Consider the following 21,432-nt stretch of genomic DNA (forward strand, 5'->3'; position numbering starts at 1 on the left):
CAACTTGGAAGAGGGATGTCGTAATCCAAATTGCAGAACATTTGAAGGTAGGTAAATGACGATTTACCAATTTCCACCATGAAAAACGAAAATTGAAGGTTTAAGTTTTAAATGAATTGAAACTCCTAGATCTTTTTGAGATTCATTGAACTTTTCAATGGCATGTTTAATCTCGATTATGCCATTCATTTGTGATTGGGATGCCGAGGATCACAAATAAGGTGTGAATAACCATGCGAATGTACGAGGTGCCCTCAATGTTACAGTCACCTAATCGACGTGCCAGTTAACCACACACGCTCCATCGATCTATGACAAACATCGAGTCACCCTTTGCCACCAATGCCAATCCCAACTTAGTGTGCCGATTAACCATACACGCTCCACTAATTGTCTCGGAAAGGGTACAAAGTGTAATTCCGTGGAATTGCATCAAATTCACTTTTTCCTAAAGTAACTAAGATTTGTGAATTTATAAAAGCGTTTAGTTACTTCGTATTTCATTATACTTATAATGGAAGGTTGTGTCCTATCCTACCCGTTCGGCTAACAACCCTCCACTAGTCAAGAGTGCGGTGGGTAAGAGTGGATACCCATTCAATCGCCATTTTATAAGCAATTTCCTTAAACACCCCTTAGAGACCGGCTTCGTGAATGAGGCCTACTAACGGTAAGACTGACTCTTTACTCATACATATATAATATGTTAAACCTTTTAAATGTTATATAGTATAAGGTGTATTTTACACTTTTAAAATACTATGTGGTCTAATTTAATAAATTATACTTTTAATTTAACTAAATGTAAACCCAATTATTATGGATTTATTAACTCTCTTTTAATTATACACTTAATTAACTTAATAAAACCATAAGGGTGTAATTTGAACTTTTCAAAAAGTAGGGTTTTAGAATTTAATATTTCAAAATTAAACTTTTAATCAAAATTTTAAATTCCAAAACTTGAGGGTAAGTTTTGAACTTTTCAAAACATTAGGGTTTAGAATTTAAACATTTCGAAATTAAACTTTTTAATAAAAAAAATTTTAATTCCAAAACTTGAGGGCAAGTTTTGAAACTTTTCAAAACATTATCAAGAATATTCTAGATCAAATTACAAATAATAACAATTAAACAGTTAATTGGTGATTATCTAAATTTGACCTAATTCAATTTCTTACAAGATAATTCAAAAACATAATTACAAATAATTAATATTTATCTTATAAAACAAGTAATTATCTTAATTTTGACAATTATCTTATATTTTGGTAAGGATAATCACCAAATATTGATAAAATTCGGATTTTATTAATGAAAAACATTATTGGTAATTATCCCACAGCAAAACAGGTCAAAATCCTGCAAAATCAGCCATCTGCGACTCTGACTCGTCGAGTTCCCAGTGGACTCGGCGAGTTCAGTCATGGACTCGGCGAGTCCAGCCCCCAGAAAGCAGAATTTTGCGATTTTAAGCTTGAATGATTATGAAATACATCAAATACATTATATAAACAGCCTAGGCTCTGATACCACTGATGGGTTTTGAGCACTACATCAATCCTATGGTGTACATGCAAACCCTAAAGCTTTTGGATCTAGTTTGTCTAATGAACATGCAATAACCATCCAAAGCTTATAAACCCTAGATCTAGCATACATATTTCGAAATTATTATATAAGATCAGATCTAGATGATTACCTTTACAAGAATGGATTGAATCTTCTTGTCTTGGAGCTTAGAGTCACAAATATCACTCCTCTAATGGCTTACAAACACCACAAGCAGGAGAATGACTTATGAGAGGGAGGAGGAGCACCAAAAACGACTAAGATCCCTTACGTTCCACACGTTTTTGCGGCCTTAGGGGTTCCTTATATAGTGAGGCTATTAGGGTTTTGAACTAGGAAACCCTAATCTGACTGCTTAGGCCCTAAGCAGCCCATGGACTCCCTCCTTAGAAGCCGTGTACGAATTCTAATGGGTTTCCCCATAGATTTCGTCCACTCCAACTTCTATGGAGTCGATTAGCCCAATATTCAACTATCGCACAATTGACAGTTCTAGTCCCCTTTATTTAATTAATGTCTTTTAGCCACAAAATTAATTCTTAATTCTTGACTAATATTAATTAAACAATATGATTTCTACTTTAATATATTATTCATGTAATATATTAATAAATCATAACAACCTCTCTCTCTCTCTCTTTCCATAAATCATCCTATCAAGTTGCTTTGGTGAAGGCAACCCACAAGGACCATGCACAACCGGGTCAAGTACATACCAAATATAGTTACGGGCTTAGACACTAATCCAACAGATAATGTTGGTGAATTTAATTCACAAGCATTTAATGACTATTGTATATACTTAGGAATTGTTGTTGAGCATCGAGTTGCTCATGTACACACACAAAATGTAGACCAATTATAATGAGGACCAAACTTAATGTCTCTGTTTGGATCCATGCAATCTTACATGTTGGATCATTGATACATGAGGCCAAGTTAATATCATGTATATTCTCCCCGACAACTTGCTTTTGGTCAAGAGCTAAATATATCCTATATGAGAATTTTTGGGTGTACAGTATATGTCCTCATTACACCACCATAACAGATACAAATGGTTCCTCAAAGAAGGTTAGGAATATATGTCGGTTATGAGCCAGTCTCTATTATAAGATATCTTGAAGCTTTAACGAGTGATGTTTTTACAACATTCCTAGTCGATTGCCAATTTAATGAAGTAAAATCCCCACCATTAGGGGAGAAAAGAATATTATAGAAAAGGATGTTTCATGGCATGAGCCTTCCTTATCATATGTTGACCTGCACATAATGCAATGTGAAATGGAAGTTCAAAAGATAATACATTTCCAAAAAATGGAAAATCAGTTACCTGATGCATTTACTGACAGAAAAAGGGTGACTAAATCATAGATACCAGCTGTGAATGTTCCAACTCGAATTGAAATTCCATATTGATAATCTGATGATAAAGTCACTCAAGAGTCTAAAACACGCCTGAAGCATGGAAGGTCATTTGGTTCTAAGGAAAAGAACCCATGAGAAAAAGAGGAGTAAAAAATAAACTAGATCATGAGGAAAGTGTTCCTGGAGAAACACAAAATATCAAAATTCCCCCAGGAGTGGAAGATGTTGCAATAAATTATGGTCAAACAAATATAGTATCTGACCAAGATGAAACTGATAATATAAATGCAATATTTTCTTATTTAGTTGCAAGTGATATTATGAATGATGATCCTGAACCACAATATGTCATTAATATCAAAGAAGAAATGATTGGGCTAAATGGAAGGAGGCTATTCAAGTTGAATTAAATTCTCTTAACAATAGAAAGGCTTTTGGTATCATTTTGTTCACACCTGGAGTTGTGAGACCATTAGGGTATATATGGATTTCCGTACGAAAAGAAATGAGAAGAAGAAATTGTAAGATACAAGGCTAGGCTTGTGGGTCAAGGTTTCTCTCAATGACCTAGAATTGATAATGAAGAAACTTATTTTCCTGTAATGGATGCAGCCAATTTTAGATTTTTAATCAGCCTGGCAGTCTCTGAAAATTTAGAGATGCGTTTTATGGATCTTGGTATAGTTCACTTATAAGGATCACTTGATAGTGATATTTATTTGAAAATCCCCAAAGGATTTAAAATTCCTGAAGCATTAAGTGTAAAATCAAACAAAATGTATTCTACAAAATTACAAAGCTATTGTATGGGTTAAAGCAATTTGGATACATGTGGTACAATAGTCTAAGAAATTATTTGACAAGTAAAGGTTATAAAAATAACATTATGTGTCCATGTGTACTTATTAAGAAAACAACCTCACGGTATTTGATCATAACTGTCTATGTTGATGATTTAAACATCATTGGAACGAATAAAGAAATCCTTGAAGTGATTGAACTTTTAAAGAAAGAATTTGAAATGAAAGACATTGGAAAAACCAAATATTTTCTTGGTTTGCAGATTGTAACATCCCAAAAAATTTATAGAAAAATGTCATTTTTAATTCATTTCAAAAGACCCAATAAACATGTCAAAACAATTGAAAGTGTATCATAGTGAAATAACATAAGAGTACAAAGTCCTAAAATCACATAATACGAAAAACATATGTGGATGTGGTGCGATCAAGTCGGGCCCTTCCCTTTCGAGCTGGAAGTACCTGAAACAAAAACTGAAAGCCAAAGTGTAGTAGCTTCCCCAAAATACCCCATACCATACATACAAAACATTCAAACATAATTGGTTCTATTTCTCCCCTTTCAGTCTCTTTCAACCGGTATTGGGTATATTTCAACCCCTTCAGTCTCTTTCAACCGGTATTGGGTCTATTTCACCCCCTTCGGTCTCTTTCAACTGGTATTGGGTATATTTCAACCCCTTCGGTCTCTTTCAACCGGTATCGGGTCTATTTCACCCCTACAACTAGCATATAATCATAGCAATAAGAGTCACAAAGACAACAAACATATATATGCATAATAGGAGATTGTCACAAAGACAATTATCATCGTACAAACATAACCTAGTGGGTCGGCATTGGTGCCTTCGACCCACGAGTATAGTGAAAGAAACTTTCCTCGTAAAGCAACTCAAAAGTCAACACGCTCTCAAAATCCTGCAACAGGTGCTAGATGCCTCCTAGATAATCACACAAGGCAAGACCTTAATCTATCTACTAAGACATTAACAATTGAGCAAAAACCACAAATTAAAAGTCAACCCTCAAGGTCAATGGTCAAAGTCAACAGTCAATGTTCACTTCAATTGACCGCCACGATGTGGTATTCCTTGGCGACATCGTTGTCTTCATGCGATCCAACATGCGTGAAAATCCCAACTGCCACGCCGTGGTTACCCTAGGACCATGCCATGGGTGTCGGGGTTCCAACAACTTAATACATTAAGTCGTTTGCTTCGTAAGGGCTCCAAATCTCATATCTGGACCTAAATGTGATCTAAAAGGATAAAGTTTCCAACTTTATCCATTAGGACCACCCCAATGGTACCAAAAGGGCTTAATAAGGCAAGAAATTAACCAATAAGCACTTAATCCAAAAGGTCTGAAATCAATCCTTTACATAAGTGATTCTAACACCAAAACTAACCTAAAAGTTGGTGCCTTATTGACATTCATGTCCAATTCATGTATTGAACCCATATTAGGTCAAAATGAGGGTTTATGACCTAAATATCATGCATGGCTTGAAAATCCAACCAAACTCCGTATCTAAAGCACAAAGTATTGTTGGATTAGGTATCTAAGCCCATAACTATAATTGGTATGTACTTGAACCGAGAGTAGCATGGTCCATTTGGGTTGCATATCACCATGACAATTTGATAGGATGGACTTTTGAGAAGAGGATATTCATGATTTATTAATATATTATAAGTTCTAATATATTAATATGAAATCATATTATTTAATTAGTATTGATCAAGAATTAGTTTGGAATTAATTTTGTGATCAAAAGAGACTAATTAAATATAAGGGGTTGATTTGGTAAATCATTCATTCTTATGGTGTGGGCCAATGATCCATGATTCCTTAGGTTGGGCTAAACCTATGTGACAATCCATGGATGATCCATGGAGGTTTAAACCCATGGAGCCTAAGGAATATGGAAAGTCATACCCATTAGGGTTTACATGGTGTAACCCTAATCATGCCACACTATATAAGAAGTCCCTTAGTATCCAAAATCACACACTAGTGTTCTTGGAGTCACTATAGCCGATTTGAGTGGAAGAAACTCTCTCAAAAGTCATCCTTTGTTCTAGGTGTGTTGTGATTCCATTTTAGGTGCAACACTTTGGGCACTAAGTTCTTAAAGGCCAAAACTCAAGAAGTTTTACAAGCTACAACAAAGAGGTAATTCTATAACTCAATTCTATGTTGATTATGTCATTTGCATGCTAGTTGTAGGCTTAATGCTTTGGAAACAATATTGCATGTATAATTAGAGAAAACATAGATCCAAAGAATTTAGGATTGTATGTGCACCATAGGATGTTGTAGTATACTAAAACCCTTCATTGGTATCAGAGACTAGGATTGTTTTTCTATTATATTTGATGCTTACTAGTTTTTCATAGCTGAAAAAGTCGAATTTTTTGCATCTGACTGATGGACTCGCCGAGTCCACTCAGAAACAGCCCAACTCGGCGAGTCCAGTTCATACGAGTTGGTGCTCCAGTGGGCAGATTTTCGAGTTTTTTTTGGCCTGTTTTGGATTAGAATCATTACCACAAAATGTTTTAGTTCATAAAATTTGATTTTGTTGTTATGGTAATGATGATTCTCATCCAAATAAAAGATAATTGTCAAAGTTTCATGATTTGTATTATTTTATATGATTAGGCTAATTTCTTGAAACTTGTTTGATCTGAATTATCTTAATTTATGAGTTTAATTAGATCATAGACAAATTGTTTGATTTTGTTAGTTACAATTTTTGATCTAAATGTTTTTGATGAAATCCATAACTTGTCCTCAAGTTATGGAAAGTGAAAAGTCTCATTTTTAAATGTCATCTTAAATGGTTTTAAGTCTTCCATAACTTGTCCTCAAGTTATGGAACTTGAAGAGTCTTTCACATAAATGTTTTTATGAACTCCATAACTTGTCCTCAAGTTGTTGAATGTAAAGAGTCTTTTCATAAAACCTTTATTAAACTCATAAGGTATGAAAATCCAAGAGTTTTGACAAGTTTCAAAACTTGTCCTCAAGTTTTGGAATTTGTAAAGTTTCCCTTTTGAATACTTTAGTTACAAACCCTAGAGTTTTAAAAGTTAAAATTCAACCCTTATACTATTATAATATTGTAGGTTTAATATTTATATATATATATATATATATATATATATATATATAAGAAGAAAGTCAGTCTTACCGTTAGTAGGCCTCATTCACGAAGCTGATCTATAAGGGGATATGAGGTACTGCCTATAAAATGGCAGTTTAATGGGTGTCCACTCTCACCCACCGCTTCCTTGACTGGTGGAGGGTCGTTAGCCGAACGAGTTTGACAGGACATTAGTTTTCATTATAAGTATAATGATAATTATAAAGTAACTAAACTTTTACTAAATTTCCAATCTTAGTTACTTAGGAAAAATATGAATTTGGTGCTAACCCATGAAATTGCACTTTGCACCTTGTTAAGTCATTAGTGGAGCATGTGTGGTTAACCGACACACTAATCTAGGACTGACAGTGCGTGACAAAGGGTAGCTTGATTTTAATCATACATCAATGGAGCGTGTGTGGTTAACCGACACATTGATTAGGTGATTGTAACATTGGGTGTACCAAGCTAATTTGCATGGGTATTCACACCTTGTTTGTGATCCTCGGCATCCCAGTCACAAACTTGAAGGGCACAATCGAGATTTAAACATGCCATTGAAAAATTCAATGAATCTCAAAGGATCTAGGAATTTCAATACATTTAAAACTTAATAATCAATTTCGTTTTTCATGGTGGAAATTGGTAAATCGTCATTTACCTACCTTCAAATATTTTGCAATAGGATTACGGCATCCCTCTTCCGAATTGTAGAATATTGTGTTGGGTCCTAGCCTTAATATTTCATTTGGGGTGTTATATTAAGGACTTAAATCAACTAAACTTGAATTTCTCCCTATAGATGTCTAGTTCTGACAACCATGGACTTCCCGAATCCTTTCTTTATAAAGATGATATTCCACAAGACGATCAAGGTGAAAGATTAATCCCTTCGTCGTGCTGTAGTGGAAATTCTCTTCCTCCACCTCCTCCAATTATTCTCCCTAACCCACAAGTTCGAAGACTTGAAAAGTTCAAGATCACTCAAGCCCTATTGGATAGAAAACACAAGGATGGAACGTCTGTGTGTGCACATGTCGTGGATATGAAGTCACACATTGACAGGCTGAGAATGGTGGGGTGTCGTGTTCCCAAGGAAGTTGACTATTGAATGGGTTCTTCAGTCACTTCCCGAGTCATATAGTGAGTTTGTTAAAGACTACTATGAGACAGATCATGACATGACCCTTATTGATCTTACTTATTTGATGAGTGCTGCTGAATCAACAATGATTTGGCGCAATGGTCAAGCAAATTTGACTGGAAGATCTACCTCTCAAGCTGTCATGGGCAATGACATGGATATCCCAGAAATGATTCCTTCTCTTAAAGGAAAGGAATTGGCTATGGTCAAAAGTTTTGACCATAAGGGAAAGGCCAAATCTGAGATTGTTCCATATGCCATTCCCAATGAGCATGTTTGTTTCTATTGCCAAGGAAAGGGACATTGGAATCGAAGCTGCCCTGACTACCTGAGAACTTTAGTCAGATTGTATGGTTCTGCTTCAGGTAAGTCCACTATCTAACTCTATTAAGTTCCTAATTGTTGATTCTTAATACATGATGTGACAAGGTTGCATTTTGATGTTTTCTAGGATCATGCAAAAGGAAGGAAGCTTAAAGGAAGAGTATGTTGAATCTGGTCGCGAAGATGGATTTCAATCGCATGGTTCGATGATCGGATTTTTGAGCTGCCGCTTAAGAGTTAAGATAGATTACTTAGAAATATTTAGAAACATAGTTTTCATTTGTAGTTGCATTGTAAGGAAAAGTTTTTCCGCATTTTATAAATAAATAAAATTTTGTTTTTATTTTATCATATCTCCTTGCAATGGCATTTGTGAAAAATTGATGTTTGTATGTTTCTATGTTAGCAATATGAATTTGATTCCTTCGTTTGTGGTAGTGTCGAGAATTTACCAAATAAGGAAAGATTCTCATCACCCAAGTTTCAATTGGACAGAAACTTGGAATCATGCAACTGGTATTGTATGATGAATGAGAATTTTCGTTTTTGGGAAATTAAGACTAATTCCTTGTTCACATGAATATGTGAGTCAAGTGAAGGACTAGGGGATCGAGTACACTAGGTGTGCGCTGGTCAGGTCCACCACAAAAGATCGATAAAACTATTCGTCATGATTTACTAAAGTTTAGTAAATATGGTTATACTTACAAGATTAAGTATAATTCTGAATCATTAAAAAGATTTCAATGTATAGCAGAACGAATAAGAAGAATCAAATTAGGCAGAAAGATAAAACTTTCTCGAATTTGAAAAGATGGGAGAGTACTTTAGTATCGTGTTTTATGATCATCTTAATGATTATGGAAAACCATATGACAATTAATCCTCCAAGGATATCTTAGTGCATTTGTATGGCTAAGAAGAGGAATCGTGAATTGTTGAAATGGTTAAATCAAGAAGATGAGTCATACTTCGTTCCAAAACAAGTATTAGAGTCATACTCCAAGATTGTGCCTTGAGTGACATAATCTTAAGAAAGGTTTATAACACTCACCAAATGTAGGGTAACATGTTTCTTACTCTTGTACATTTGAAATTGGTAGTTGTGATGTTTTGGATAAAACAAATACCAAATAAGGTCAATTGTGTGAAGTGTCATTCTTGATGAGAATCCGCACTAACTCTTGAATATTTGTTTGTCAAGGAATGATTCTTGACAAGAGAGTCTTATATGTCAAGAGGTCAGTGGGAGTCTTAAAGATCTTGAAAGTTTCAAGAACTAATCAAGAGTAAATCTATTGTTAAAAACTAGCACACGACTTAAGGTTTCTAACCTATCGTGTTGACATATTCTTATTTTTGTGTCCACTCCAGTTATAGTTGACTATGCATGTGAGTTCTATGAGTTCTCAGTTTTTGCATAACAACCCTGGAAGCAATGGTAGGCCCTTGTGTTGCCAGGTGGTAAGAAATTAAGATTGAACAAGTTCAGTCCATATGAGTTTGGATTTGTCACTAACCTTGTCTTGTGATTATGGTTTGACAAATTCACATGGATAGGAACACATACACCATAAAATCTGAGTGTCATAAGGTTTATCTCCAATTTATTAAAACGATTATAAGGAAACGCTTTCACTAAGTAGATTTTAATAGTTAGCAATTGTGATTTTTGCATTCTCAAATTCGATTATGATTATGGCATCCCTCTTCATAGTTCGATATGTGAGAAATGGCAAAGGTCTAAACATTTCAGACTTATGGCTGTAAGTTCTAAAATTGTTAAGACACACATGTGAGCTATCTAAGGAAAGGTGTATGATTTTGAGAAGCGTAGATAAAGTATTATCGAAGCATCTCGTATAACAAATCTGAACTTCGGTAATGAAAGTCAATAAGTATTGATTTCTAGAAGTCCAACTGATTTCTGGGTACATGTCAAAGCTAGTGGGAGCATAACTGTTATGCTAGTAAGATAATAATTATTATGCTAGTGGTAGCATAATTATTATGGTCAGTGTTGCAAGTTAGCAATGTTAATTATAGAAAACAAAGTTTTCAATTCGCAAAGTTGCAGGGTTTGAAAAGTTGTTTTGCTATAATTAAGGGAGAGGAATTTATACTTCATTTCAAAATCTAAAAGCTTAGATTTAGTTTTTAATCAAATTTAGTCAAATATATATGAATGTTATGTTGGAATGGTCAACATAAGCAAATTCTATATATGGAAATGTTAATTGCGTTCTCAAAATTTGATTATGATTACGACATCCCTCTTCATAATCAAAATTTTGAGAACATGGAAAATAGAAATATTGTAGCAAAAGACTGATCAAGTATCATGTCTTTATTGTAACACCGTAAATTTTCAAACAAATTTTTCATTATTAAAACCACATAATTCTCATAACACATTTCACAAACAAATCCCATTTATTTAATTTACAAAGCACAACTCCAAAATTGTTTGACTAATAATCCAGGATCCTCGACACATAACTTTTGTCTGATGTGTACAATCAAGCCGACACCTTCCCGCGATCCTGAGAAGAACCTGAAACACATATCACATGACACGGTAAGTACGAAGCTTAGTGAGTTCCCCAAAATACCACACATATCTCAGTAGCCTCTCATGGCTATACTCAGATAAGACCCTCCGGTCAATGTGTCTCAGTGGGACCCTCCGGTCCCAAAACTCGGGTGGACCCTCTGGTCCTAACTCGAGAAGCTCTTAATAAAAATACTCAACATAAATCACAGAGACATAATGTAGAATATCACAATACACAAATAAGCACATAATACATCTCAGTCACACAAAGATACCACTCATGGTAAGTATAGTGAGAAGACTCACCTTGGATGAAGAACGACTCCTATAAATGATGTCGTTGCACACCGGCCTCTAACACTGTGCCAAACCCATAGTTAACCCAATTAGGATCTAAGACCATACCCTCACTCATTAGGTCTAAAGATAGCCCACCAACTCGGTCCGCAAATAACCGAAACCCATTGGGCCCACCCAAGGCCCAACCCTTAAACTTAAGTAAAAAAGGCAAGCCTAACACAAGGTCCCACTAATGGCCCAATCTTCCCAATTGGGCCCAACCTTAAATATACCTAACCTTAAAGCCTAATAACCCTTTACTAATTCTCAGGAGGGTGAAAAGACCATTTTGCCCCTCAAAATCCACATTTGCTCGAAACCCTAAAAGTCAACAGGCGGTCAACACTCGCCACGTACGCTGGGCGTACGTCTCTCTACGCTGGGCTTACGTCTAGCCATGCATGCAACGGGGGTGGCTCGGTGCTACGCTGCGCGTAGCTGGGAGTATGCTCGGTGTACGTCCCAGACTTGCTTATCCCACTCAATTGGTCTTAACCCATTAAGACAAAGGATACCATCTCAGATCTCGGTCAAATGAAGGCTCTTAAAGCATAAAGTTGGTGACTTTAAGACCTAACAAGGCTGAACAAGTCTTTATCTCATAAACTCTCACTTTTTCACCATAAAATCCTCATATCTCATAGATGGGGAGATCTTGATGACCAAGACTCCATTTTTATGAACTCTACCGTCTAAAGACATCAAAGAGGACAGATATAAGGCTCTGGGGTTGACCAACTCATAAAGCTTCAAGCTTTGGGGACATAAACCCTAAAACGGACCATTAAATGGACTATGCAAAATAAGAGCAAAGCTTTGAGCTTGATAACTCTGAGTGATGCTCCATCCACAAGGAAACTCAGATTCCAAAGCTTGAATGTCAACTCTCCTTCCTTCAAAATTCCTTCTTCTCAAAAGAATCCCAAAAGATCACTACATAAGCCTCCAATGCTCATACAAGCTAAGAAACGAGATTTAGGGTTTTGAGAGATGGAAGATGCTGGAAATGGTGGTTGAAATGAAGACATATTGTTCCTTAAATAGGGATACTCCAAAAACATTAGGGTTTTCTTCCAGGACCTAGTACGCCCAACGTACTAGGTGTCCTTCGCGTCCCTTCCACACATATGAGTACGCCGAGCGTACACATAATTACGCCCCGCGTACTCAGCTGCCACACATTTCAAAATAAGGACTAAACTTGCCAAAACTTCAAACTGTCGTAGCTTCTTCGTTACAAGTCTGTTTCCAACGAACTTTATATCCCCGAAAAGGTGGTGAGAAGCCCTACGCTTCTAGTAACTCGTCACAGCCTCAAAGTTCCACGAATAAAACTTAAAATTCATAAATGATCAATCAGGATGCTATGATTCGAAACAGGATGTCACAATTCTCCCCCACTTGAATTAGATTTCGCCCTCGAAATCGCTCTTTATCAAATGTCCCTTCCAACACTGAGCACCAGGTCAACTCCGACCCAATAGTTGAACCTCCAAAGGTTACCCACTGCACACCCAATAAAACGACTTACCGACTTCCTTCTCACAATAACTATCTCGGCTCATTGTGACACATAAGTCACAAAGTTCGCTTTACCCCAAGCAAATACTACAATCCCATCTGAAGTCGTCTCACCTCCGACCTCTGTCGTCTACCACCTACTGGTTCCATGCGTCTCGCGGTTCTTCCCATACCAACGAAACTGACCACTCCGGTCTAAGACATCAGATGGAGATCAATACCCCTCAAAATGGAACTCGTCTACGAATCCGAAACGTCATCTCGCCTACTCAATACACGAATCCTCCCAAACTCAACTCGAGAGTCTGATTCAACAACAGAATTGGAACCACTCATGTCCAATCTGATACTCAACCCATACCCACGATCCACGAATTTATGCACACACCATCTCTCTCTAATTCCTTCCAATTACGATAATCCCTCCTCAACCTGAGATATAACAATTCCCGACTGTCACAGAGACCCCAGCCTCGCCCCTGGTTCGGCAACCAGGTTCCTGAAGACTCAAGTGGTAAGGCTACCCAAGACTAGGAACTCCTCTGCGTCATACTCTGACTAGTGAATACTACAGCTCCATGCAGAACAGTATTCACCCTTATCGGCTACTGAGTGCTACGGTTCCCCCCCCCCCCCCCCGTAGTCTTAAGACGCTCCTTTATTGACATATGAATGTTACAGCTCCCCGCAGACTGACGACACCCTCTCACTGACTCGTGAATGCTACGGCTCCCCGCAGTATCACAACACTCTCTCGCTAACCAGTGAATACTATGGCTCCTCGCAGTACCACGACACTCTCTCGCTGACTAGTGAATACTACGGCTCCCCGCAGTATCACGACACTCTCTTGCTGACTAGCGAATACTACGGCTCCCCACAGTACCACGATACCTCTCCCACTGAATCATGGATGCTACGGCTCCCCGTAGTCTTGCAACACTCTCTCGCTCACTGACTCACCATGGGCTCACTCCATGGTTTCTCCTAATAATCCCAAGCGATTACTCCCACCCGGATCCACTTGCTCTCTTATCACCCCATAATCTCATCATCAAGTCATCACTACACTGAGTTCACCAACTCATGCTCCGCAGCTCAACATAGCTAGGTGCTTACACCCACCCAACTTACACACCACCACTCCTGATGTAAGTTCTCGTAGGCAAGGCACTTTTCTCGGCACAGATACACCCTTAAACAGTCCCACTCCAGCGACAATTAACTGATGGGTTCCCACTGGAAAAAAAGTCTCTTGGTACTCCACTCGCTATCTCACAACTCGAGTTCCAACATGACCAAAATTAGGACTTCATACACGGGTACCTCGGTACACCATCACAACATCTCACGATGTCTTGCCTCAACCGTTGATCTTCCACTCACGCAACTCGAAGCCTCAAATTGCTCCCATCTTACAAATTGAAACACGGAGGAATCGTCGATGACTGAAAACACACTGACGAAAATCCGAAGCTCCATCCTGTACCGATCACCACCCATATGAAACTATTCATACCGACTCTGAATTGGTTGACAAATCAACTACTGCCCCTCCTGGAGTATAGATCACAATCTATACCTATACCAAAAAATCTCAGCTATTGCACCCCGAACTCAGCGACCCAACCGCCTCATACTCAATATTAGCAAACCCGACAAATCCCTGGTCACAATAAATTCTCTGACCAATGGCCACCTGCCATGGATTCACTCATCCTTTCTTAAACACATACACATAAATCATCTCGCCTTGCACCTCGCCTCATCCACCAATAACCCAGGTCTCGTGTGTCCGCACCACAGATCTCCATAACCAGTTCTCTAACTGCACTTGAACGGATCGATGATCCTCTCAATAGTATACCCAGTTCTTCCCCACTCAGGGTTCGAATCATCACCTATAGGCATACCAACAATCTACTCCATAGACTGTTTCACCAGGTATATCACACTTGACTCTTGGAACGTACCACGTAATCACTCAATGATCTTCCCGATGAAAACCAAGCAACTCCAAATATCCCGTATCTCAGACAAAAACCTCAGAATCCTCCTAACGTGATTGCCTCTAGTCATCTTGAATGCCTCAGACCGACACACCGTCGGATACCCCGACTGTTCCGACACAGTCCTGACTCTCAATCTGGAAATAATGCACTATCACGCACCTCGTCTCTGATTCCTCAACCAGCCTCCCATCGCGGGAATCATAAAAGTAGGAGACTTCACTCTCACATTTGATACACAACGAGAGCCACCTCCCCGATATACTCATCTTAATCACCTGAAACAGCTGCTAAAAGTATGCCTCCCTCAATAAGGAACCTCCTTGTTCTCTTCCATCTTAGTCCCACTGATGACTCTCTCATGGTATAAGAAATACCTCGCAGCAAACATACTGCCCAAATACTCTGATGGAAAGATTGCAACCCTATGCTACCTCACGGGGTTTACCTCCAAACTCTGGAACTGAAAGCTCACTATCTCTTGTCACAGAGGGTGACATCTCAACTACCGGCCGACTGCTCAACTCAGACCGCAATCCTCCATGAAACATCATCTCTACTCATCTCTGAGTCTTGCGACTCCAACCGGCGTCTCACCCATAAAATCTCTCGGAAGCTAACTTGATTTCCCTCTCAAGGTATACTCAATTGAAACTCGTTCAACATGGCCCTCTGGCCCCACACTCTATCATGTCTGATCTCAGTCTAATTAATCACAACGGGATAACTAGTAAACTCTAAAGTACTAACATGCCACAAATCATGGTACTCAAACCATGTTATCACCTCTCAATCTGCTACTTAGAAACTCTGGAATTCTCCCTGTTTCGAGTATGGGTCCTCTGCTTTCAGTAGTACGGGCCCATACTACCTGCCACATCTACCCATACTTTCCATACGGATCGTACCAGATTTCCTAAGTAGCTGCTCAACCTTCTCGATCACCAATCCCGATATACTTGGTCGCTACCCATCGAATACTCTCCTCTATCAACATACTCATCTCACTACGGACACTCCCTAGGCTCTTCCTAGGTTCTCACACTTCTCTACCATCAGCTGTTGAAGAACTCCTTATGATGCCAGCCATCTACCTCCTGAATATCGTCATATTCACTTAGTAGCTGGCTCCCATCATGAAGAGTTCCACAAAGCACAAAGCAAGCAGCATTCAGGCATCGGATAATCTCCACCAACACGTAAAACCACTCTAGGTTACAACTCTGTTTGCTCTACTCGCTCTCAAAAGGTATCACCGAACTCAAGCAACCCTACCTCTCGCAGGTATCTAACTACTCCCTCAGTAGGCTCCCCTAATGCCCATCTAGGTATCTCTCCTAGATTTACTCCTCTACTCAAAGATCTCTCTAAAGGATTCCTGCTGGATACTCTTACTCCGCACATACTCAAAGCACATCACAGATAGCAATAATTCCTAGGCTAAGGCATCACAAATCAGGCAACTCTAGACCTAATATATGAAATACCTAGCCTATCTTCTAGCATGCATCACTAATATCGCATAAGAACTCATAGCACAAACAAATAAGTAAGGGTATTTTGGGAAATCACCGTTCGGGCTCTGGCTGATTGTACACACTGCTTCTTCTCGTTTTCTCTAAGAAACTCTTGCTCGTTTTTAGAAAAATTATTTCTTTTGAAAATTTTCTCAAATCCCCACTTTAAGTCCAGACCTACCCGAAGGTGCATCCGAATCCCTCAAACCAAGGCTCTGATACCAACATGTAACACAATAAATTTTCAAACAAATTTTTCATTATTAAAACCACATAATTCTCATAACACATTTCACAAACAAATCCCATTTATTTAATTTACAAAACGCAAATCCAAAATTGTTTGATTAATAATCCAGGATCCTCGAAACATAACTTTTCTCTGATGTGTACAATCAAGCCGGCGCCTTCCCGCGATCCTGAGTAGAACCTGAAACACATATCACATGACACTGTAAGCATGAAGCTTACTGAGTTCCCCAAAATACCACACATATCTCAGTAGCCTCTCATGGATATACTCAGATAAGACCCTCCGGTCAATGTGTCTTAGTGGGACCCTTCGGTCCCAAAACTCAGGTAGACCCTCCGGTCCTAACTCAAGAAGCTCTTAATAACAATACTCAGCATAAATCACAGAGACATAATGCAGAATACCACAATACACAAATAAGCACATAAGACATCTCAGTCACACAAAGATACCACTCATTGTAAGTATAGTGAGAAGACTCACCTTGGATGAAGAACGGCTCCTATAAATGCTGCCGCTGCACACCGGCCTCTAACACTATCCCAAACCCATAGTTAACCCAATTAGGATCTAAGACCATACCCTCACTCATTAGGTCTATAGATAGCCCACCAAATCGGTCCGCAAATAACCCAAACCCATTGGGCCCACCAAGGCCCAATACTAAATGGGCCCACCTAAGGCCCAACCCTTAAACTTAAGTAAAAAAGGCAAGCCCAACACAAGGTCCCACTAATGGTCCAATCTTCCCAATTAGGCCCAACCTTAAATGTACCTAACCCTAAAGCCCAATAACCCTTTACTAATTCTCAGGAGGGTGAAAAGACCATTTTGCCCCTCAAAATCCACATTTGCTCGAAACCCTAAAAGTCTACAGGGGGTCAACACTCGCCACGTACGCTGGGCGTACGTCTCTCTATGCTGGGCGTACGTCTAGCCATGTATGCAACGGGGGTGGCTCGGTGCTATGCTGCGCGTAGCTAGGAGTACGCTCGGCGTACGTCCCAGACTTGCTTATCCCACTCAATTGGTCTTAACCCATTAAGACAAAGGCTACCATCTTAGATCTCGGTCAAATGAAGTCTCTTAAAGCATAAAGTTGGTGACTTTAAGCCCTAACAAGGAATAGACAATATTCTATTAATAATGAGTCGCCAAGGATTGGTCGCTTAAGGACAGTTGGAAGTATAATAATGGATCGAACATATTGACATTATTATGAATAGACAGTATTCTATTAATAATGAGTTGTCGTATGGCAAAATATGGAATGTTTCCATATTGGGAGCTGGATATTAAGAATAGATGAGAAAGTTAGAAACTTTTATGCATGAAGGATGTTCAAAGGAATGTACTTTGAATCCGAGACTACATTTCCATGGAATTGTCTTGTAACAATCTCCAAAGGAATATTTTGTAATATCGTTGGTCAAGTCTCTGTGACTTTTGGTACCTAGACATTACAAAAGAATCATTGCATGATAGTTTAGAATGTAACACTTTCTAGCAGTGACAAGAATTTGAAATTCTTACACTTGCAATAAAGATTTGGAATTGTGAAATGAGCATCATTGAAATGTTTTTCAATTGATCTATTTCACAAAGTCACGACCATAGACAAACATAGTGTGCATGCTTGGAGCATGGCGTAGCTATTGTTTTAAGTCAAGTATTAAGTTGATTATTTGAAACATTATACAATGAATAATGAGTAATCAATATGGCGATTAGATAAAAGGTGTTTTATTTACACTCAAAAGTTTTGGGGCCATATAGGATTAGTATTATTCTTTAGTTTCACTTTGCATGTTTTGACTTCCCGAATAACTAGGTTATTCAAACCATCCACATTCGATCATAGTTTGGAAATAGGTATTGAGGCAAGACTGTCATGAATGGTTCTGTAGTTTGTCTAGGTGTTTTAGACATAGTTACAGTGTTCATGAGTACTCCTGGAATAAGATTCGAGTATTGGATTCAACCCACGCTCATCTGAATCACTTCATGGATTTTATCACGAGTGATTATGAGACGATAATATCTTATATTCTTAAAACGGAGACATGTGAGTTGTAGTTGCAAGTCGGTTGCACATTGAGACGTTTTTTGTTTTATTCAGGTGCTCCCCCCTTCTTTTCTAGCTTCTTATTTGACTTCTTGATTCTTCATTTTTTTCGGAATCAGCTGTTTGACTAGTGTGAATCGATACTTGGTCCCATTTGTTTCCTTTTTGAGTAGCTCGCTCTTTGATAGGTTCATATTATCAGGTACTTTCTAGTCTTTAAGCTTAATTTCAGGTTTTTAGAAGATTTGTGTGGTACATAGATGTTCTGGAATTGTGGAAAGAAAATAGACTTGGAGGATGATAAATTATGGGCTTGTCAACTTGTGGGAATGATGCAAAAATAGGCTTGTTGAATAGTGGATGATTGAAGAAAATTGGGCCTTGAACTTAAAAGAAGATGAAAGAAATATTCGGGCTTGCGGATTGATTGATCGAGTGGGTATACGAGCTATGGATGATTTAGAGAAGATGAAGTAGGCCGAAATGAAGAATACCTGAAGAATCATGGACTATAACTAATTAGATGAAGAGATGGGGTAGTGGGCTAAAACAGTGCAGACCCAATATGAAAAAAGCCCAATCTGCAGGCCACCCGTGCAGGCGATCGCGACCTGTTGGGGGCATTTCCGAGATTTTACATTTGGTGCTATATGTGGAAGGTTGGTGAAGCTCTTTTGGCACTTTTTAACATTCGAATTTTTGGTCAGATTCTCTGCATTTTAGTTACTTTAGAGGAGGGAAGAACTTGAAGAAAATTTTATTTTTCTCATCTTGATTATTGGTTGTTGTTTGGTATCTCTAAACTATTTTACTTTTCCTTAATCTTAGCCATGTTAAGCTAAGTTTATCTTTGGATAATGTTGGTTTAACCCATGGACGACTAGTTATTTTGAAGATTGTTTTTGAACTTGTGGTTGAAGTTTATGGAGTTATTTTCTAGTTGAACATCTTTTTATCCTTGTTTCTCTTTAATCATGATTTTAGATGAATGAATGTTTAATTAGTTGGCTAATTTATTGGTTAAGTAATAACTCTTCAAATTAGCAAGCAACAAATGGTTTATGTATTTGTTTTCATTTCACCTAAGCCATGGAAATACTTCCTCCATAATGGTAATGGAAGCATTTGATTACCTTTTGGACTTGGTGACTCTTAAAACTTAATGCTAATTGATTTTCACAAATTACATGTTTTATTAACTTTGTGACTTTGATTAAGGAAATATGTTATGAGCTTCTCTATCCATTTTAATAACAAAGAAGAGTTGAGGTTATTTATGCTTATAAATTTCTATAGCCAAGTTAAATGAAATTAAACGTATTGCACCATAACATCTAATGTAAACCATCTTTCCCTCATTGATTTCAACCAAAACTCTTTACTTGTTTACTTGCAATTTCCAAACCTTAGTGTAACTTTAGTTTCTTTAAAACACCAAAAGATTAAAGCCCCATTTTTTACTTTTATTGTCATTTTACAAAGAGATTTATAAAACTACAAATAGAACAAATCTCCATGGATTCGATCCACTTGCCGTTATACATAATTTTGTGTGTAATTTCTAAGGTTATTTATTTTTTTGGCCTCAACAACCACCACTCTTGCACCTATGCCTATCGTTTTCTCATGGCTCTGAAACTCTTAAAGGCTTCAAACTCTTCCATTTCTAATTCTTTCACCACCTATCGTTTTCTCATGGCTCTGAAACTCTTAAAGGCTTCAAACTCTTCCATTTCTAAATCTTTCGCCGCCCACTCTTTTTGGCTAGTTGTACTTCCCTCTTCACGCTTGGTAGGCATGACGTCCTTGTTTTTTGATATCGTAGTAATTTGTGGTGTTTCTTCGGGACCTTCCAGGCTCTGCATTCTTGTGATCGGACTCGTTTCGACAACTGTGGTATCTTCGTTGGCCATTTGTCATAGAGTCCCATAGATGACGCTACTTATTGTGCCTCAAGATTTTGTCTTCAATGAATGAGTATCACAGATGGTGCTACGTTTTATGCCCCAGGATTCCGTCTTCAGCGAACAAGTATCAGGATGGACTAATGAAGTTACAGAACCTGAGAACACAAAAAATTCGTTAGAGATTGATTGGGGAATATAGCGAGATTTGTATGTTAAAATCGTGTATGGGTTGTGTACCTTATGAATTGGGTAAGCATCGTATTTATAGTCGAGACGTGGGAATGATGAATTTTTACTCTATCAAGTAGGTATGACGTCTTATCGCATTAATGGATGCATAGACCGAGGTATACCAGTGTGTTGTAACATCCCAAAATTTAAGACCAAAAATTTTATTTTTAGTTGAGTAATTATAAAAACATTGGTATAAAAAACACCCATAGTGTTATCACATATCAAAACCAAAATGTCAATAATCGAAAACATGTCATAATAAAACATCATCAGAGTATCACTCCTAAAGATCTCGTGTGCGGAAAACATAGTGTGATGCGTTGCGATCATGCCGGCTCCTTTCCTTTCGAAGAAGAAGTACCTGAAACAAAAACTGAAAACTGTAAGCACAAAGCATAGTGATTTCCCCCACCATACCACATACCATACATTACACATACTGCCTAGCATATTCGGGTGCTGGTCTACCCCTTCGCTCTCTTTCAACCGGTAACCGCCTAACATATCAGGGTGTTGGCCTACCCGTTCGGTCTCTTTCAACCAGTAACCGCCTAGCATATATGGGTGTTGGCCTACCCCTTCGGTCTCTTTCAACCGGTTACAGAGACTATTTCACCCCTACCACTACCACATAATACCCTAGTATATACACATAAACCTCATACTGCCTAGCA

This window comes from Lactuca virosa, chromosome 9 (assembly GCF_052849685.1).
Source record: "Lactuca virosa cultivar CGN04683 chromosome 9, Lactuca_virosa_CGN04683_v6, whole genome shotgun sequence".
Classification (NCBI taxonomy): Eukaryota; Viridiplantae; Streptophyta; class Magnoliopsida; order Asterales; family Asteraceae; genus Lactuca; species Lactuca virosa.